This window comes from Oncorhynchus tshawytscha, linkage group LG16, assembly GCF_018296145.1.
Source record: "Oncorhynchus tshawytscha isolate Ot180627B linkage group LG16, Otsh_v2.0, whole genome shotgun sequence".
NCBI classification, from domain to species: Eukaryota; Metazoa; Chordata; class Actinopteri; order Salmoniformes; family Salmonidae; genus Oncorhynchus; species Oncorhynchus tshawytscha.
Genome location: NC_056444.1, coordinates 58,987,502 through 59,010,192, shown reverse-complemented (window position 1 = coordinate 59,010,192; position 22,691 = coordinate 58,987,502). Strand labels below are relative to the sequence as shown.

Genomic DNA, 22,691 nt, shown 5'->3' with positions numbered 1-22,691 from the left:
TCTGTACCAAAAAAGCTGTAAAAAAGGAAAGATATTTGTCCTCCAAAGAGGTGGAGTGATGGAGGGGTATTTTTTAAATATATACTATATATAAATATATATATATTTTTTAAAAAATATATACTATATACATATATATATATTTAAAAAATAATAATAATAATAATAATTATTAACCCCTCCATCACTCCCCCTCTTTGGAGGACAAATACCTTTCCTTTTTTACAGCTTTTTTGGTACATAGGGGTTAATGTTTTTATATATACTATATATATACAGTATATACACTGCTCAAAAAAATAAAGGGAACACTTAAACAACACAATGTAACTCCAAGTCAATCACACTTCTGTGAAATAAAACTGTCTACTTACGAAGCAACACTGATTGACAATAAATTTCACATGCTGTTGTGCAAATGAAATAGACAACAGGTGGAAATTATAGGCAATTAGCAAGACACCCCCAATAAAGGAGTGGTTCTGCAGGTGGTGACCACAGACCACTTCTCAGTTCCTATGCTTCCTGGCTGATGTTTTGGTCACTTTTGAATGCTGGCAGTGCTTTCACTCTAGTGGTAGCATGAGACGGAGTCTACAACCCACACAAGTGGCTCAGGTAGTGCAGCTCATCCAGGATGGCACATCAATGCAAGCTGTGGCAAGAAGGTTTGCTGTGTCTGTCAGCGTAGTGTCCAGAGCATGGAGGCGCTACCAGGAGACAGGCCAGTACATCAGGAGACGTGGAGGCGGGCAACAACCCAGCAGCAGGACCGCTACCTCCGCCTTTGTGCAAGGAGGAGCAGGAGGAGCACTGCCAGAGCCCTGCAAAATGACCTCCAGCAGGCCACAAATGTGCATGTGTCTGCTCAAACGGTCAGAAACAGACTCCATGAGGGTGGTATGAGGGCCCGACGTCCACAGGTGGGGGTTGTGCTTACAGCCCAACACCGTGCAGGATGTTTGGCATTTGCCAGAGAACACCAAGATTGGCAAATTCTCCACTGGCGCCCTGTGCTCTTCACAGATGAAAGCAGGTTCACACTGAGCACATGTGACAGACGTGACAGTCTGGAGACACAGTGGAGAACGTTCTGCTGCCTGCAACATCCTCCAGCATGACCGGTTTGGTGGTGGGTCAGTCATGGTGTGGGGTGGCATTTCTTTGGGGAGCCGCACAGCCCTCCATGTGCTCGCCAGAGGTAGCCTGACTGCCATTAGGTACCGAGATGTGATCCTCAGACCCTTTGTGAGACCACATGCTGGTGCGGTTGGCCCTGGGTTCCTCCTAATGCAAGACAATGCTAGACCTCATGTGGCTGGAGTGTGTCAGCAGTTCCTGCAAGAGGAAGGCATTGATGCTATGGACTGGCCCGCCCGTTCCCCAGACCTGAATCCAATTGAGCACATCTGGGACATCATGTCTCGCTCCATCCACCAACGCCACGTTGCACCACAGACTGTCCAGAAGTTGGCGGATGCTTTAGTCCAGGTCTGGGAGGAGATCCCTCAGGAGACCATCCGCCACCTCATCAGGAGCATGCCCAGGTGTTGTAGGGAGGTCATACAGGCACGTGGAGGCCACACACACTACTGGGCCTCATTTTGACTTGTTTAAAGGACATTACATCAAAGTTGGATCAGCCTGTACTGTGGTTTTCCACTTTAATTTTGAGTGTGACTCCATATCCAGACCTCAATGGGTTGATAAATTTGATTTCCATTGATAATTTTTGTGTGATTTTGTTGTCAGCACATTCAACTATGTAAAGAAAAAAGTATTTAATAAGAATATTTAATTCATTCAGATCTAGGATGTGTTATTTTAGTGTTCCCTTTAATTTTTTGAGCAGTATATATATATATATATATAGTATATATTTTAAAAAATCGATTAAAACAATGAACAAAATTGTTGTGTTTATATGATATTATTCTTCAATACAGATGAATAGGCCCAAACTACAAGAATGTTTAATTTCACTAAAGCAACGTTTCCCTGGGGACCCCATGCCGTGCAGGTTTTGGCTTTTTGCCCTAACACTACTCAGCTGATTCAAATTATCAAAGCTTGATGATTAGCTGATTATTTGAAGCTGCTGTGTAGTGCTAGGGAAAAACTAAAATGTCAACCTCTTGGGGTCCCCAGGACCGAGTCTGTTCCCTTTAGTGCAGGGTTTCCCAATGAGTAAGATGGCGCCGATAGACATGGTCGCCTGGTTCCTGTATCCTAAGCGAATTTGCAGTATTTTTTATTTGTCACTTTATTAGCTCCAAAAGTTTTTTGCATTATTATTTACAGCCGACAAGAACTTTTGGAAATTAGAGCGATGGTAACTCACCAGCGTTTCAACCAGAATTACGACTTTCCTGAATTGGATCTTTTGTTCGTACCCCCCAAGGCAATTCCACTTATCCCAGAGGCTGCTCCAAGACGCCGCCAGCCAAGAAGAGTTATTCGGGGTGGACTTTTAGTATGACTCAGGAGGCGTGCATACCATCCACCTCTTCCGAATATATTACTTGCTTATGTTCAGTCCCTGGACAATAAAGTAGATAAGCTCAGGGTGAGGATCTCCTTCCAGAGAGACATCAGGGACTGTAACAACTCTGTTTCACGGAATCATGGCTCTCTCCAGATATACACTCTCTCTCTCTCTCTCTCTCTCTCTCTCGCTCTCTCTCTCTCTCTCTCTCTTATTTATATATATTTATATATAGTTGGTGATTTATTTAGAATTCAAGGGACGCTTAACCATCATGGCTACCACAGCATTCTGCAGCGATACGCAATCCCATCTGGTTTGCGCTTACAGGGACTATCATTTGTTTTTCAATAGGCCAACGACCTAACACACCTCCAGGCTGTGTAAGGGCTATTTGACCAAGAAGGAGAGTGATGGAGTGCTGCACCAGATGACCTGGCCTTCATAATCACCCGAACTCAACCCAAGTGAGATGGTTTAGAATGAGTTGGACCACAGAGTGAAGGGAAAGCATCCAACAAGTTTTCAGCATATGTGGGAATTCCTTTAAGACTGTTCAAAAAGCATTCCAGATGAAACTGGTTGAGATAATGCCAAGAGTGTGCAAAGCTGTCATCAAGGCAAAGGGTGGCTTCTTTGAAGAATCTCAAATATAAAATATATTTTGATTTGTTTAACACTTTTTTGCTCACTACATGATTCCATATGTGTTATTTCATAGTGCTGATGTCGTCACTATATTCCACAATATTAATGCACTGTTGGAGCTAGGAATACAAGCATTTCGCTACACTGCAATAACACCGGCTAAATTTGTGTATGCAACCAATACAATTTGATTTGATTAGTGAATTGAATTCCACCGCGGTAGCTCAACATACTCACTTTAAATCCAATAACAGACAATATAGATTTTTATCCAGTTGCTTTGACACCCGTGGACAAAGAAAATCTAATGAAAATTGAGAAGGCAGGGGGATCAACCCAGATGCGAGTCAGTGATCGATGAAGAGGTGGTGTAACATGAACAAGATTAAATGGATCAGAGTATGATCATCAACCCATGAGCAGACTTTACGAGCCATGCTGGGTGTTCATCCATGTTTGTTCACGTGATGTATGATTTGCGAGTGTGTGTGTGTGTATCTTTGTGCCCACCTGCATGTATGTGTGTATACTGTATGTGTGAGTTTGATCGTGTGCGTCAGTTTATCAATGCGTATCTGTGTGCGCACCAGTTCATGTTTCCTGGGCCTCAACACAAAGAGATAACGTGAATAATAGTGATGTGCGGGTTGACTCATAGCCTGCAGTCCCCATGGTTATATCCCCCGGGCAGATGGGTTTAGGGTCATTGTGTGACTGAAGGGCGGGCGAGTGGCTTTAAAAAAAGTATAAATGTATAATTATTGTGCAATTTATATAGGGTACATAGAGTTTTTTCTTTCATTTTTTTGTAGGCTATCTGGTATTAGTGCGTAAACCTAAGCTTTAGGGCTTAACTGTAGGCCAAATAGCACACACAGCCAATCACCAAATAATGCTTTGGGAAAGGGCAGAAAAGTTTACGTCAATCCACTGAGGCGGCGGTGGTCGGCGTCACCTGTCTTCTAGCCATCGTTGATCCACTTTTCATTTTCCATTTGTTTTGTCTTGTTTTCCTATACACCTGGTTTTCATTTCCCTCGTTAATTGTTGTATATTTAACCCTCTGTTCCCCCCATGTCTTTGTGTGGAATTGTTTATTGTAAGTGCTTGTGCACATGTTTACTGGTGCGCGTCGGGTTTTGTACCCATGTTGGTTATTTCTTTATGCCGTTGGTTTTGCAATTAACCTTTTTGGGATAGGGGGCAGCATTTTTACTTTTGGATGAATAGCGTGACCATAGTAAACTGTCTCCTACTCTGTCCCAGATGCTAATATATGCATATTATTAGTAGTATTGGATAGAAAACACTCTGAAGTTTCTAAAACTGTTTGAATGATGTCTGTGAGTATAACAGAACTCATATGGCAGGCAAAAACCTGAGAATAATCCATCCAGGAAGTGGGACATCTGAGGTTTATAGTTTTGCTAAGCTTGGCCTACCGAATACACATTGAGATATGATGAGGTTGCACTTCCTAGGGCTTCCACTACATGTCAACCGTATTTAGAAACTGGTTTGAGGATTCTACTATAAAGGAGGGGTTCATGAGACCTCTTTGAGTCAGTGGTCTGGCAGCCTTGGTCTCATGACGCACGCTCCCGACAGAGTTACTTCTCGTTCCAGTGACTTTCTGAAGACAAAGGAATTCTCCGGTTGGAACATTATTGATGTTTTATGTTAAAAACATCCTAAAGATTGATTCCATACATCGCTTGACATGTTTCTAAAGGACTGTAACGGAATTGTTTGAGTTTTCGTCTGGATGAAATGCCTGCGCCTCATGAAGATGGATTACTGGGCTGAACACGCTAACAACAAGTGACTATTTGGACATAAATGATGGAACTTTATGGAACAAATCAGTCATTTATTGTCGAGCTGGGATTCTTGGGAGTGGCTTCTGATGAAGATCATCAAAGGTAAGTGAATATTTATGGTGTTGTTTCTAACGTTGTTGATTCCAAAATGGAGGATATTCCTCTGGCTGTTTTGGGTTCTGAGCGCCGTTCTCAGATTATGCTTTTTCCGTGAAGTTTAAAAAAAATCTGACACAACGGTTGCATTAAGGAGAAGTCTATCTTTAATTCTGTGAAAAACACATATCTTTTATCTGTCACGACTCCCGCCGAAGTTGGCTCCCCTGCCTGTTCGGGTGGTGCTTGGCGGTCGTCATCCCTTTTTCTTTTCGGTTAGTTTTGTCTCATTTGTTACACCTGTTCCTATTTTGTGTGTGCTTGATTTGCTTCCCTATTTAGCGTGTGGAACCCGCCTCTTTGTTGTGCGGGATTATTTTGATGTTCACGTTGTGTCGTTGGTGTTGTTTGTGCTCTGGACTGTGTTACCCGTTGTTTTGGGTTGGTCAGTGTTTGCGCCCTGCGTGTTTGGGCATTTACTTTTGGTGCCGCATTAAAGTGCATCTTTCCCCTGGACCTCTCTGCTCTCTGCGCCTGATTCCTCTCTACACACCCAGCCAGCCGTGACAGAATCCTAAACCTGTACAATGGAATCAGCAGGAGCAGCCACACCTCCTCTCCCATCGATGGAGGAGAGGGTCCTCCATCACACCACCGTTCTTCACCGGATTGGGTCCGCCATGGATCAGATAATGGAGAGGATGGACCGATGGGAGAGGAGTGGCCTTTCCACCTCATCTCCAGTGCCCCCTCCACCAGCACCACCTACCCCTGCTTCAGCATCCGGCTCCGGGGCCCTGCATCTGGCGCTCCCCAGGGAGTATGATGGGATGGCGGCTGGGTGTCAGGGGTTCCTCCTCCAACTGGAATTATACCTAGCTACGTCTGTCCGACTCCCTCAGGGGAGGAGAGTGTGAGCGTCCTCGTCTCCTGTCTGACGGGGCGAGCCCTGGAGTGGGCCAATGCAGTGTGGAATGGCCCAGACTCGGCGAGGGATCACTACCCCGAGTTCACCCGCTGATTCCGGGCTGTGTTCGATCACCCACCGGAGGGCCGAGCGGCGGGTGAACGGCTGTTCCACCTGCGACAGGAGACGCGGAGCGCGCAGGACTTTGCCCTGGAGTTCCGGACCTTGGCCGCAGGAGCGGGGTGGAATGACAGGGCTTTGATGGACCACTTCTGTTGTAGCCTCAGGGAGGACATCCGCAGGGAGCTAGCATGTCGGGACACTACTATCTCATTGGATGAACTGATAGACATGTCCATTCGTCTGGAAAACCTGTTGGCTGCCTGCGGGCGTCCGGAACGGGCCCAGTTGATTCCACCCCCAGGCCCTCCTGCTCCCATCCCCATGGAGATAGGGAGGGCTGCATCGAGGGGGAACAGAGGAGGAGTTTCCTCCTGCACCAGTTGTGGTCGGCGAGGACACACGGCCGACCGGTGCTGGAGGAGCTCGTCTGGGAGTCGGGAGGGCAGGCGGAGCACTACTCATTCACCCCAGGTGAGTCCGCACCAGACTCACCCAGAGCTTCCTGTCGGCCATATGTTTGTGCTAACCTCTTTCCCTGGGTTTTCTCCCTCTCTACAGCATAAGGCGCTAGTCGATTCAGGCGCAGCTGGGAACTTTATGGATCATGGGCTCGCACTAAGGCTAGGGATTCCCCTGGTGTCGTTAGACCAACCTTTCCCCGTGCACTCCTTAGATAGCCAACCATTATGGTCAGGGCTGGTCAGGGAGGCCACGGTGCCACTGGACATGGTAACGCAGGGGGGTCATAAGGAATGGATTAGTCTATTCCTAATGGATTCACCTGCGTTTCCAGTGGTGCTGGAAATTCTGTGGCTAGCTCATCACAACCCGGTGATTTCATGGAGACAGGGGGCTCTTCGAGGGTGGTCAGAGGAGTGTTCAGGCAGGTGTATAGGAGTTTCCGTAGGTGCGACTATGGTGGAGAGTCCAGACCAGGTTTCCACCGTGCGCATTCCCTCTGAATATGGCGATTTGGCTATCGCCTTCTGTAAGAAGAAGGTCACCCAATTACCACCCCATCTTCGAGGGAACTGCGTGATTAACCTCCTGGAGAACGCTGCACATCCTAGGAGTCACGTGTACCCATTGTCCCAGGAGGAGACAGTGGCTATGGAGACATATGTCACTGAATCTCTGAGGCAGGGTTACATTCGGCCCTCCACGTCATCCGTCTCCTCAAGCTTCTTTTTTGTGAAGAAGAAGGAGGAAGGTCTGCGCCCGTGCATTGATTATAGAGGTCTAAATTCAATCACAGTGTGGTTTAGTTACCCACTACCTCTCATCGCTACGGCAGTGGAATCATTTCATGGGGAGCGTTTCTTGACAAAACTGGACCTGAGGAGTGCTTACAACCTTATGCGTATCTGGGAGGGAGACGATTGGAAGACGGCATTTTAATACTACCTCAGGGCATTATGAGTACCTCGTCATGCCGTACGGGTTGATGAATGTTCCATCAGTCTTCCAAGCCTTTGTAGATGAGATTTTCAGGCACCTGCACGGGCAGGGTGTACAGTGGGGCAAAAAAGTATTTAGTCAGCCACCAATTATGCATGTTCTCCCACTTAAAAAGATGAGAGAGGCCTGTAATTGTCATCATAGGTACACTTCAACTATGACAGACAAAATGAGAAAAAAATCCAGAAAATCACATTGTAGGATTTTTAATGAAGTTATTTGCAAATTATGGTGGAAATTAAGTATTTGGTCAATAACAAAAGTTTATCTCAATACTTACTCAATACTTTTGTTATATACCCTTTGTTGACAATGACAGAGGTCAAACGTTTTCTGTAAGTCTTCACAAGGTTTTCACACACTGTTGCTGGTATTTTGGCCCATTCCTCCATGCAGATCTCCTCTAGAGCAGTGATGTTTTGGGGCTGTTGCTGGGCAACACAGACTTTCAACTCCCTCCAAAGATTTTCTATGGGGTTGAGATCTGGAGACTGGCTAGGCCACTCCAGGACCTTGAAATGCTTCTTACGAAGCCACTCCTTCGTTGCCCGGGCGGTGTGTTTGGGATCATTGTCATGCTGAAAGACCCAGCCACGTTTCATCTTCAATGCCCTTGATGATGGAAGGAGGTTTTCACTCAAAATCTCACGATACATGGCCCCATTCATTCTTTCCTTTACACGGATCAGTCGTCCTGGTCCCTTTGCAGAAAAACAGCCCCAAAGCATGATGTTTCCACCCCCATGCTTCACGGTAGGTATAGTGTTCTTTGGATGTCCTCCAAACACGACGAGTTGAGTTTTTACCAAAAAGTTATATTTTGGTTTCATCTGACCATATGACATTCTCCCAATCTTCTTCTGGATCATCCAAATGCTCTCTAGCAAACTTCAGACGGGCCTGGACATGTACTGGCTTAAGCAGGGGGACACGTCTGGCACTGCAGGATTTGAGTCCCTGGCGGCGTAGTGTGTTACTGATGGTAGGCTTTGTTACTTTGGTCCCAGCTCTCTGCAGGTCATTCACTAGGTCCCCCCGTGTGGTTCTGGGATTTTTGCTCACCGTTCTTGTGATCATTTTGACCCCACGGGGTGAGATCTTGCGTGGAGCCCCAGATCGAGGGAGATTATCAGTGGTCTTGTATGTCTTCCATTTCCTAATAATTGCTCCCACAGTTGATTTCTTCAAACCAAGCTGCTTACCTATTGCAGATTCAGTCTTCCCAGCCTGGTGCAGGTCTACAATTTTGTTTCTGGTGTCCTTTGACAGCTCTTTGGTCATGACCATAGTGGGGTTTGGAGTGTGACTGTTTGAGGTTGTGGACAGGTGTCTTTTATACTGATAACAAGTTCAAACAGGTGCCATTAATACAGGTAACGAGTGGAGGACAGTGGAGCCTCTTAAATAAGTTTGTTTGTAGGTGACCAAATACTTATTTTCCATCATAATTTGCAAATAAATTCATTAAAAATCCTACAATGTGATTTTCTGGATTTTTTTTCTCCTTTTGTCTGTCATAGTTGAAGTGTACATATGATGAAAATTACAGGCCTCTCTCATCTTTTTAAGTGGGAGAACTTGCACAATTGGTGGCTGACTAAATACTTTTTTGCCCCACTGTAGTGGTGTATATTGATGACATTCTGATATACTCCGCTACACGCCCTGAGCATGTGTCCCTGGTGCACAGGGTGCTTGGTCGTCTGTTGGAGCATGACCTGTACGTCAAGGCAGAGAAATGCCTGTACTTCCAACAGTCCGTCTCCTTCCTAGGGTACCGCATTTCCACCTCAGGGGTGGAAATGGAGAGTGACCACATTTCAGCCGTGCGTAATTGGCCGACTCCCACCACAGTAAAGGATTTGCAGCGGTTTCTAGGGTTTGCCAATTTCTACCGGAGGTTTATCCTGGGTTTTGGTCAGGTAGCGGCTCCCATTACCTCACTGCTGAAGGGGGGGACCGGTACGTTTGCAGTGGTCGGCTGAGGCGGACAGGGCTTTTGATCACCTGAGGGCTCTGTTTACCTCGGCTCCCGTGCTGGTCCATCCGGATCCCTCTTTGGCGTTCATAGTGGAGGTGGATGCGTCCGATGCTGGGATAGGAGCCGTGCTTTCTCAGCACTCTGGTACGCCACCAAAGCTCCGCCCCTGTGCCTTCTTCTCAAGGAAGCTCAGCCTGGCGGAGCTAAACTATGACGTGGAGGACCGGGAGCTGTTGGCTGTTGTCAAGGCTTTGAAGGCGTGGAGACATTGGCTTGAGGGGGCTAAACACCCTTTTCTCATCTGGACTGACCACCGCAATCTGGAGTACATCCGGGCGGCGAGGATACTGAACCCTCGCCAGGTAAGGTGGGCCATGTTTTTTACCCGTTTTGTTTTCACCCTGTCCTACAGACCAGGTTCCCAGAGCGCTAAGGCAGATGCACAGTCTCGGATGTATGACACAGAGGAGTGGCCCGTGGTTCCCACCCCCATAATCCCGGCTTCCTGCCTGGTGGCGCCGGTAGTGTGCAAGCTGGACGCAGACATTGAGCAGGCGCTACGTGCAGAGCCCACTCCCCTCCAGTGTCCCGCAGGGCGTCTGTACATTCCATCTGCTGTCCCTGAGCGGCTGATCTATTGGGCCCACACGTCACCCTCCTCTGATCATCCAGGCATCGGTCGGGTGTTCGTGCCCTGGGCAGAGATGGCCCAGAACTCGCTCCGCCACTCCTCCACTGACCTCTCCCCCTTCCAGTGCGTACTGGGCTTTCAGCCGGTTCTGGCTCCTTGGCATCAGAGTCAGACCGAGGCTCCTGCGGTGGACGACTGGTTTCGGCTCACGGAGGAGACATGGGACGCCGCTCATGTTCACCTTCAGCGCCCCGTGCTGCGCGCATCACTGCCTGGTACGGCCTCCGACAGCAAGGCACTACAGAGGGTAGAGGGAACGGCCCAGTACATCACTGGGGCTAAGCTGCCTGCCATCCAGCACCTCTAAACCAGGCGGTGTCAGAGGAAGGCCCTAAAAATTGTCAAAGACCACAGCCACCCCGGTCATAGACTTTTCTCTCTACTACCGCAAGGCAAGCGGTACCGGAGTGCCAAATCTAGGACAAAAAGGCTTCTCCACATTTTTTAACCCCAAGCCAGAAGACTCCTAAACAGCTAATCAAATGGCTACCCGGACTATTTTCACTGTGTGCCCCCCCCCTGCTGCTACTCTCTGATTATCATATATGCATAGTCACTCTAACTATACATTCATGTACATACTACCTCAATTGTTCCGACCAACCAGTGCTCCCGCACATTGGCTAACCGGGCTATCTGAATTGTGTCCTGCCACCCACCACCCGCCAACCCCTCTTTTACGCTACTGCTACTCTCTGTTTATCAGATATGCATAGTCACTTTAACCATATCTACAAGTACATACTACCTCAATCAGCCTGACTAACCGGTGTCTGTATGTAGCCTTGCTACTTTTATAGCCTTGCTACTTTTATAGCCTCGCTACTGTATATAGCCTCGCTACTGTTATTTTTCACTGTCTTTTTACTGTTGTTTTTATTTCTTTACTTACCTATTGTTTACCTAATACCTTTTTTGCACTATTGGTTAAAGCCTGTAAGTAAGCATTTCACTGTAAGGTCTACCTACACCTGTTGTATTCGGCGCACGTGACAAATAAACTTTGATTTGATTTGATGGCACGTCAAGTGAGCCTACTGTTTTGAGTTAAATGGAAACTGAAATCTGGACCCTGACTGTAGGTCTACAACCTCTCACATAGCCTTAATAATAGCTCCTGCATAACTAAGCATTTCCTGCAGTAAAATTATACACCAAACGTAAGTCAAATTTGGACTTGGGAACAGGATAATGATTTCTTTCTTTCTGCATCTTGAGAGAATGCAATGCTCAGTTAGATACCATCTGTAGAGGTGCTGTCTTCATCATAAAAGCATCACAAAAGCTGATAGTATTTCAATCACGTGAAATATGCATCGAAGCCAAACTGACATCTTATCAGAAACACGTTGGTTTTCACAGCTGTCTTGTTCCTTACAACTGGTCAAACTGATGTCATTTAGACATTTTGCTTTTCCCTAAACGTCTTTGCTCCGCGAAAGATGACAGAGAAACTTTACAGATGTCAACTAGATTGAAGCAATAATTCTAGCGATCTATTACATTATTCTGTTGACCAGGGTTTTGTTTAGTCTTCTAGGGCATCATATAATGACAGAACAGAAGCGGCATGTATCTAATTATAGACAAGTTGACTAACAAATAGCCTACCAAAATGTCGGGAATTACAAGCAGAAACTTATCTAAACCAGGCACACAAAAAAAGTCCTGCAACCCCTGTCCAAAAAAAAAACATTTTTCAGTCATTGACTGTAGCTTATAGGGCATTGTCTATATTTGCGGTTAGGGTTGGGTGCAGGCCTCAGATTTTCACATCAAGTTGGGCGGTTGCGGGGGTGCAGGTGAACAAACTGCTTACCCGCGCACCACTAGTGCCTAAGATGTGAACATCACCCACCCCACTAAAGAATGGCTGCTGAGTGAAGAGGGCCTCTCCCTGAAGTAGCCCCTAGACCCCCCTCCGTCGCTCCCTGTGACTGTCTAGTTGAAACACATGCGCTCCACTGAGTTCACACACAATCCCACACAAACACACCCAGACACCCACATTCTGGAAGCCCTTATAGTAGATACAAGCCCACAGCCATACACAGTATTGCCTTAAGCAAATAACGCATGCAGAAACTTTATCTGATGCTTTATGACTTTTATCTAAATGCTTTGTGCACAGAGCCATGATATTTCCTCTCGTATTCAAATGCAGTCTCTGGATGCTTCATGTTAGTTGAGTAAGCTATCTGATGTAGCAATGCAGAGTACACTGAAGTCACTGGAGCAGCAAGTGGAACAAAGCAGACAGTCACAAGCTGGTGAATAACAGGAAAACTATAGACAAAGAGAGTCGGAGAGGACAAATACCAACTTACTGGTAAAATAGTGTTGTCAATGTTGTTATGCTCTAATTGCTCTTTGATGTGGGAAGCAGGTGGCGGGTGTAGGCAGATTCATGGAGCTTGAACAGAAAAGTGCACAGCGTGCATGTTTGTGCGTGGCTGTGTGCGAGTGTGTTGCTATATTGTGCATACATCAGCTGCGTCTGTGGATCAATAAACCCTCATGCCACACCAAACTTCTCACAATGTAATGGGTTCAAAGGTTAAACACCTGTCATAGAGGAAGCAACCTTGGGTCCGAGACTGATGACGTCTTTCCACTTGCCTGGTTTATTCTCTGGAAATATAATGGAGCCTTTAGAGAAATCTAGGACTTTTTTTTCTTTTCACTGTAGGACTCTAATATTACAACCTTATGATATATCATGTTGTTTGAATTAACTTACTATAACCAGTAATCCTGGACTGCTATCTTTGTGTGGTTTCTCACCCTACAGAACTGAGACACGCCTTCTTCTGTGTTCACTATCAACATTTAAACGTTATCAGTGTTAAATGGCCATGCCTTTTTGTGTTTTGTGGTTGACCAAGACCGATCAATGCCCTTCCCACCATAACACAAAGACTCCTTCTTTTTGTTTTAATAAAACGTTATTGCAGATTTTCCACGCTTTAGAGCTGACTGTGCCTCATAAGTAAACGTCACATGCACGCACACACACCAACCCACACTCAGTTCCTTCCTCTCTCTTTCTCTCTGTTCCTCTCCTCAGACTCATGAGTGTCGAAGTGTATTGCTCTGTCTGGGCCTTACATCTAAAACATCATGGCCAGACTAATATTATCAGAGCGCAACACCAGAAACCAGCGTTAGGGGAGACAGGAGCACTGGACCATCATCTTGGTAGGGAAGCTGTGATGGAAAGAAACCAGGCCATCATTGGCTAGGAAAATAGTAAATAAATCTTGAATGTTTCAATGCTCTACTTAATGAATGAAAACATATCGAACAAGAAATCCCTAACTTCACTGGACCTGTTTGACTGAATGTAACTTTCCATACAGGAAAGCGCATGGAGAACAATCCTACCTATACACTAGACATAAGGAAATGAAGTGAGGGAGAAATGCTGTTGAGTGGTTGTGCTGAGGTGACCACAGACGGCCAGAGCAGAGCATCAGTATGTAACTGACTGGACAGGCAGGTGCAGCCAGGTGTTGAAAGAGTTGGGTTCCGTGCATGTTTGCATTCCAGCGGCTGAGGTAAACCTCGGAGCCCGTGCCACTCACCCCGCCGGCCGCATCTGCCCATGTATCTGTGAGAATCTAGAAACCCAGTGTAAATAGACAGAGCAAACACAACTTGAGCCAACCTGGGCCATCTTGAGCAAAATTTGTCAGACTTCCAAAGTCAACACAGAACACGGTCGACTAAACATGGAAAACAAGGCAATATCAGAAAAGACCATACAAACACTCCTGTTTCTTGATCCATTTGTCACCGAAGTCATAAAATAAAAATAATAGAAATCATATTTCTTTCTATTTATTTTGAAAAAAATGTATTTTCTGACTTTTACACTGGAACCTCTAAAGCAGAGTCATTTTACTCTACAATGCACCTTATAGGATGCTGCTCTATGTACATAGTCATAGAACACTGGTCACTATAAATGTTTACATACGGTTTTATCCACTTCATATGTATGTACTGTATTCTAGTCAAAGCCTATCCTATTGAACTATTTCTGTACATATACTATTCAGATATACTAGATATTCAATCCATATACCGTCCATATTGTCTATAAATCCCATCACATATACACTAAACAAAAATATAATCCTATAGTGTTTGGTCCCATGTTTCATGAGCTGAAATAAAAGATCCCAGAAATGTTCCATATGCACAAAAAGCTTATCTCTCTCACATTTTGTGCACAAATTTGTTTAGATCCCTGTTAGTGAGCCTTTCTCCTTTGCCAAGACAATCCAATCCATAACAGGTGTGGCATATCAAGAATCTGATTAAACAGCATGATCATTACACAATAAAAGGCCACTCTAAAATGTGCAGTTTGTCACACAACACAATGCCACAGATATCTCACGTTTTGAGGGAGAGTGCAAACGCCTCTGTCGTTTTAGAGAATTTACCAGTACGCCCAACCGGTCTCACAACCGCAGACCACGTACGTGTATGTCGTCGTGTGCGGTTTGCTGTTCAACGTTGTGAACGGAGTGCCCAATGGTGGTGGTGGGGTTATGGTATGGGCAGGCATAAGCTATGGACAACGAACACAATTGCATTTTATCAATGGCCATTGAAATGCACAGAGATATGGTGTGATCCTGACGCCCATTGTCATGGCATTCATCCGCCTCCATCACCTCATGTTCAGTATGATAATGCACGGCCCCATGTCGCAAGGATCTGTACATAATTCCAGAAATCTAAAAAAAATGTCCCAGTTCTTCCATGGCCTGTATTCTCACCAGACATGTCACTCATTGAGCCAGTTTGGGATGCTCTGGATGTACCACGTACGGCAGCATGTTCCAGTTCCCGCAAATATACATCAACTTTGGACAGCAGTTGAAGAGGAGTGGGACAGCATTCCACAGGCCACAGTCAACAGCCTGATCAACTCCATGTGAAGGAGATGTGTCGTGCTACATGAGGTAAACGGTGGTCACACCAGATACTCACTGGTTTTCAGATTCACGCCCCTAATAGTTAATAATAGTGAAGACATCAAAACTATGACATAACACATATGGAATCATGTAGTAAGCAAGACAGTGTTAAACAAATCAAAATATATTTTATTCTTGATTGTTCAAAATCACCCTTAGCCACCCTTAGCCTTGACAGCTTTGTACACTCTTGGCATTCTCTCAACCAGCTTCATGAGAAATGCTTTTTCAACAGTCTTGAAGAAGTTCCCACACATGCTGAGCACTTGTTGGCTACTTTTCCTTCACTCCGCGGTCCAACTCATCCCAAACCATTTCAATTGGGTTGAGGTTGGGTGATTTTGGAGGCCAGGTCATCTGATGCAGCACTCCATCACTCTCCTTCTTGGTCAAATAGCCCTTACACAGCCTGGAGGTGTGTTGGGTCATTGTCCTGTTGAAAAACAAATGATAGTCCCACTAAGCGCAAACCAGATGGGATGGCATATCGCTTGAGAATGCTGTGGTAGCCATGATGGTTAGGTGTGCCTTGAATTCTAAATAAATTACAGACAGTGTCACCAGCAAAGCACACCGTCACACCTCCTCCTCCATGCTTCAGGGTGGGAACCACACATGCAGAGATAATCCAATCATCAACTCCATAGGGCTACCTTCTGTGTACCACCTCTGAACACAGTCTCCTCTGTTTCATCATAGCACATGATGGTTTTGCGACTGCACTTGAAGAAACTTTCCTTGTCACAACACAACTGATTGGCTCAAAGGAAATTGAGGAAAGAAATTCCACAAATAAACTTTTAGCAAGGCAGACCTGTTAATTGAAATGCATTCCAGGTAACTACGAGTGTGCAATCTGTCATCAAGGCAAAGGGTGGTCAATCTAAATATAACATTTATTTTGATTTGTTAAACACTTTTTTGCTGACTACATGATGTGTTATTTCATAGTTTTGATGTATTGAATATCAGTCTACAATGTAGAAAATAGTACAAATAAAGAAAAACCCTTGAATGAGGCATTGTGTCCAAACTTTTGGCTGGTACTGTATATATAATGTGTGTGTGTGTGTGTGTGTGTGTGTGTGTGTGTGTGTGTGTGTGTGTGTGTGTGTGTGTGTGTGTGTGTGTGTGTGTGTGTGTGTGTGTGTGTGTGTGTGTGTGTGTGTGTGTGTGTGTGTGTGTGTGCAAAAGATTGGGGTCACTTAGAATTCTTGTTTTTGAAAAGCACATTTTTTATCCATTAAAATAACATCGATTTGATCAGAAATACAGAGCAGACCGTGTTAATGTTGTAAATGACTATTGTAGCTGGAAATGGATGATTCTTAATGGAATATCTACATAGACTATTAATAGCATAGCCTGCATTTCTCAGAACAAGAATAGACTGACTAGTTACAGAAGAAAGTTCTTTGTTTCTGGCCATTTTGTAATCAAACCCACAAATACAGATACTCAACTAGTCTAAAGAAGGCCAATTGTATTGCTTCTTTAACCAGAACAACAGTTTTCAGCTATGCTAACATAATTGCGAAAGGGTTTTCTAATGATCAATTAGCCTTTTAAAATTATAAACTTGGATTAGCTAACACAACGTGCCATTGGAACACAGGAGTGATGGTTGCTGATAATGGGCCTCTGTATACCTCTGTAGATATTCCATTAAAAATCTGCAGGTTCCAGCTACAATAGTCATTTACAACATTAACAATGTCTACACTGTATTTCTGATCAATTTGTTGTTATTTTAATGGACAAAAAAAAAGCTTTTCTTTCAAAAACAAGGACATTTCTACGTGACCCCAAACACACACACACATACAATCACACACACTGTACATACATACAGTACATTCAGAAAGTATTCAACCCCTTGAATTTTTCCACATTTTGTTACGGCCCAGCCTTGTTCTAAAATGTATTACATTTCATTTTTACTCAATCTACACACCCTATATTGACAAAATGATAACAGGTTTTTCAAAATTTTACAAAACAGAAATAGCTTATTTAGATAAGTATTCAGACCTTATTTTTTTTTTTAGCTTGGGTGCATTCTGTTTCAATTTGTGTTTATTATGGATCCCCATTAGCTGCTGCGAATGGTAGAGTGGCCAAATGGAAGCCACTCCTCAGTAAAGTTTGCCAAAAGGCACCTAAAGACTCTCAGACCATCAAAAACAGATTCTGTGGCCTGATGAAACCAATATTGAAATCTTTGGCCTTAATGCCAAGCGCCATGTCTGGAAAAAACCTGGCACCATTTCTATGGTGAAGCATCGTGGTGGCAGCATCATGCTGTGGGGATGTGTTTCAGCGGCAGGGACTGGGAGACTAGTCAGGATTGAGGAAAAGATGAATGGAGCAAAGTACAGAGATATCTTGATGAAAACCTGCTCCAGGGCGCTCAGCACCTCAGACTGGGTCGAAGGTTCAACTTCCAACAGGACAACGAACCTTGGCACACAGCCAAGACAACGTAGGAGTGGCTTCGGGACAAGTCTCTGAATGTCCTTGAGTGGCCCAGCCAGAGCCCAAACTTGAACTTGATCAAACATCTCTGAGACCTGAAAATAACTGTGCAGTGACACGCCCCATCCAACCTGACAGAGCTTGAGAGGATCTGCAGAGAATAATGGGAGAAACTCCCCAAATACAGGTGATCCAAGCTTGTGGCATCATACCCAAGAAGATTCAAGGCTGTAATTCCTGCCACAGGTGCATCAATAAACTACTGAGTAAAAGGTCTGAATACTTATGTAAATGTGATATTTCCAGTTTAGAAATGTTAGCAAATGTACTACAAATAAAAACTGAAATATCACATTTACTGAGTAAAGGGTCTGAAAACTTGTGTAAATGTGACATCAGTGACATCATTTTTTTCTTTTCATTGTGGGGTATTGTGTGTAGATTGATGGGAGGGAAAAAAATATGCAATACATTTTAGAATAAGGCTGTAATGTAACCAAATGTGGTAAAAGGGAAGGGGTCTGAGTACTTTCTGAAACACACTGTATATCCTACACTAACATACTAATGAAAATGCTATTGTTATTTGAAATACAGCAAAAATAGTATTAATTTTACCAAGGCCTTTATAAACACAACCAAATGATTATTTTTGCAAAAACATATATGACATTTAACAATTACACTGTTAGATGAAAGTTGCAGTCAGGATGAAGCTTGAAGAGGGGTCTGTCGAGGCCCAGCGGTTCTAGTGGTAACAGATATATAGAGAGGATGACAGTTCATCCAATTCATATTTCCATACTTTTTCAACAGTGGGATAAAACCAAAACAATTCAATTAGGCACTTTACAATCCCATACTGTTCCAAGTAGAAAGTATCTCCACTTTATCAAAGTTCCCATTTGAAAAACAATGATTTATATGCTTTCAACTATCCAAGTAACATTAACAGTGTTCCTCTATCACAGCCCATTGCAGAGTTGCTCAACAGGGAACCAGTACCTGACGCATATAGTGAGTGACAGCTCAAGTCTGTCCAACAGCCCAACACTACCTCCCCTTCCCTTCTTTTCTCTTCCCGTGTCTCTCTCACTCCTTCCCGGTGGCTGTGGGCTACAGACAGGGGAACAGGGTGTAACACCGTCCCTCCCTTTCCCCTAGTAACACTGCTCCTAGTCAGCAAATGCAAGCTCCCACGTGCTCATCAGCAAGGTAGCAAAGAGATAAGCAAACACTAGAAGAAACTCAACAGGATGCACCTTGCCAGAAAATAACTGACAGCATGAAGCACAAACAACCTGGCTCCTTTAAGACAGGGAGGCACAAAGGGGTGGGGGGTGGGGGTGGTAACTGTAACCATAGAGGGTTAGCTGTGTTGCGCTACACTACCTCCTTAGAATTCCCAGAGCCCAGTTACATCAGCGCAGCCAGCAGGAGCAAGTGCAGAAAAAAGACAGAGAGAAAGCAAGGAAGAGGGAGAGAGAGAGGCAGCAAAGTGAAAAGTAGGGCAAGCCACTGTACCTCACACAGATGCAGGTCCTGAGCGTGTGTATGTCTGTCAGGGAAGCAGGTGCTGTCCCAGGGTACTGGCCCAGTAGAGCTGCTGGAGGAGGGGGCACTGCTCTGGGCTGGGTAATCAGTCACACATCACCATGCACTTCCCATCTCTTGTCTGTCCTCTGTCCTTTTTCTGCTCTGCTCTGTTTTACTCTTACTCTGCTCCTCTCTCTCTCTCTCTCTCTTTCTCTCTCTCTCTCTCTCTCTCTCTCTCTCTCTCTCTCTCTCTCTCTCTAGCTAGCTGCCTGACAGGCTGACTGACCACCCTCTCAGATGTACGGAGAACGAGAAAAAAGCACTAATATAGACACACAGAGAAACGAGGAGGGAAAGGGGAGGGGGAGTTTCAAATTAAGAAAAAAAGAAATCCCTCTCTCCAAAGTTACATTTCTCCCTCTCCCTCTCTAGCTCGCTCACAGAGTTCTCAGTGAACCAACAGCGGTGTGGAGTCGTGGTTGAATCAGGACAGCCCTAGCCATCTGTTGAAACATGCCTGCCTCTTTGCTTTACTCACTCACTCACAGAGCGGGAGAGAGAGAGAAGGGAGGGAGGGCAAGGGAGGAGGGGGAAGTGAATAGGGAGAGGGCTGTACTGCCTTCCTGTGCCCAATCTGAAAACAGAACACTTTCCCTTGGTGAGGCAGGCGGAGCCAGAGAAATGGAGAGAAGGCGAGAGAGCAGAGAAACTGAAAAAGATAAGTAGAGAGACATAGGGGGAGGTGGGACAGAGACGGAGACAAAACAAGAGAAAGAAGGAAGTAAATGAATGAGGAAAAAGGGACAAGTTTATAAGTGAGAAGTGGAGTGAGTGGAGGGAGGGAAAGAAAGGGAACAGGAGCACATTTCATGAGAGGTGGGGGTGAAATGGAGAGCTTGGCTCAGATCCTCTGCATTCATGGGTATTCATGTGGCTGGTACGATTTGGGCTTAATGGCCTGTGTAAGCCAATAGAGGACAGAGAGAGGGGAAAGGAGGAACAGGGGTGCAATGTTACACCGTAAAACTATAGCACAGACAGACAGAGATCTGCAATTACTCCCCTACACCAAGGACACATAAACAGAAACACTTGTTTCACACACAGATACACAAAACTAAAACATTCAGATACACAGACTGACAAACACACCCAAACACTCCCAGAGGCTATGCAGTAGAAATAAACACTGAAAGGAAATAAATAAACTCAAGAGAAAGTCACACTGAAGATGGGCAAAAAAATATTTTCAATTTTGGGAAGCTCTTGGGATATGGCCGAATCTGACTGGCCAGGAGCACCAGATAGTGCTTGTGTGTGTACAAATTCAATTCAATTGTATTTGTCACATGGTAGACTTTACCATGAAACGCTTGCTTACAAGCCCATCCCAACAATGCAGATTAAAAATAATACTAATTGTGTACAAGCAAATGTGTACGCGTCCACATTTTACCATCCTCTGTAATCCTGTTCGTCAAGTCCTCCCTCTCTCTCTCTCTCCATTGCTTTCTCTCCCAATCTCGCTCCACTAAAATATTTCTTTACAGGCTCTCTCCATCTGGTCTTTCTGGTGGCTGGCCTTTAAGACCCCCTCCCTCCCTCACTCCCTCACTCCCTTCCTCACCCTGTAAAACTACCATGGGAAAAGTCCTGGCCAGCTGCTTTGACAGACAGGTCTAGCCTAAAGGACATTGCCCTTACTTTATACAGACTAGTGTGTGAGAGGGAAAGAGAGTTTGAGTCAGTATGAATGAGCCTGTCAGTGGCTCTACTGTACTTTGCACTGCCTGTCTCTGTATGACTCTCTGGGTTTCAGGCAGTGCTAAGGCTTGCTGTAGAAAGGAGTGTTCAGTTGTCAGGGGAGGGAAAGAGAACAGAAACACTATGCAATAAGCCAGTTGTAGCAGTAGCTTACAACCAGCAGCTTGTAGATGAAGGTTAAACACAATGGCGTGGAGATATGTTTTACTGTGCTCAACCTACACACAGATACAGTGATACAATAAGTACGAGGGAAGTTAGAGATAATAACTTTTTTGGTTTATCTGACTTCACTCTGGATCCAAAACCTGCAGTGCCTGCCTGCCACCCAATCGTCTCCCTCCCAGTGTGCAGAGCAGGCATGGTTGCCTATCAATTCAGTTTCAGAGTTCAGAGCCTTCTGGCCTTGCTAGACAACTCTGCCGTCCCTGACTGACAATATCTCCTCGTATCATCAGGCGGGGCTGAAAACACACACCTAACATTTGAGTCGAGTGCATCCATCAGTATCTCCACAAACCTCTTTACTGATCTGATCTGCCAGTATACATCTATCAGCATTGTTCAGTGCAACATCCCCAGGTGCAGAATGGTAGGTTCTTTACTGTGGAGCTACAGTGTCAGGAAAAGGTTAGAGATCTCAATCAATCACCTGCCGTGCGTCTGGGACGTGATGAATGTCTTTGTTCTCCACTCAGGGCTAATTCATTCCCACAGACACAAGCACACTAAACGCCAAAGTGCACTAGATTCATTGTGAACGCCCCTCAATCCATTTGCAAAGCCTCCCTGTTTATTCCTGGTTTATAATATCATGTTGTGAGCATGTGATCACAGAGGCGCTGCTGTGGATTTGTTTCACCATCCAGCTGTAATGTGTGAAATCCACCCACAAAAACCATTACCAGCCCATAAAACAAGCCCTTCTCCTCTCCCCTCCCCAACCAGCATCTACCTCCCTCCCTTCCTCCCTCCCTTCCCTCCCTTCCTCCCATGTCGGCCTGTTTTACCCCACTTTCCCTCCTAAAAGCCCAGATTAAGCAATTAAGCCTCCAAATAACATCCCGTCCTATGTCTGCTCATTAAAGTGTTGCAACACCCGACTGTGCAGGGAAAACAACTCCACAAAGGATGCACCATTACAGTATAGTGCAGTACAGGGGAGGGCTGTCTCTCTGAACATACCTGCTCTGGCGGTTACTGCTGCTAATTATTATCTGCTCTAAAAGAAACTGTTTCTCCAATTATGGCTGAGCATGATAACAAGACTTAGGGTTTGCCCAATGTAGTTGCACAGCAAATGCAGTTGTAATGTTTGACCCCATAAATAGAAACAGCCGTGTATGATTTCTGTAGTTAGTAAATAGAGAGGAGAGGGTGCTGACACATTTATGGCTGGGCTGCTGTCTTGTGTTTATAATCAATACAGATTTCCTGTTTCAGTGTAAGCTATTACAGGGCCCTATGAAATCTGTTATATTTTTTCCCAAATTCCGTTTTGTCAGTTTTGTTTTTCCAGGTTTCAGTTTCTTCAGATTTTTGCTCTCAAAATCACACTTTTAATTGAAAAACTAAATTTGATGTTTTAAGTCCACAACAATTCTTAACCACATCAGGTAATCACTTTCGAGGTCTATAAAACAAATGTAGAAATGGTCATTTTTGGGTGTAGATATCCTAATTCAACTGAACACCAGCAAGAGACTTGTTTGGTTA

At 44.9% G+C, this 22,691-nt stretch overlaps 1 protein-coding gene across 1 annotated transcript in view; it reads right to left on the bottom strand.

Moving 5' to 3' along the window:
• Positions 1 to 19,721, bottom strand: part of LOC112232642 (extracellular sulfatase Sulf-2) — a 203,512-nt gene extending 183,791 nt beyond the window's left edge. The window contains exon 1 of the mRNA XM_024399821.2: positions 19,200 to 19,721. The gene's annotated coding sequence lies outside the window, so the exon portion shown is untranslated. The remainder of the gene's footprint in view (positions 1 to 19,199) is intronic.
• Positions 19,722 to 22,691: the final 2,970 nt, after the last annotated feature.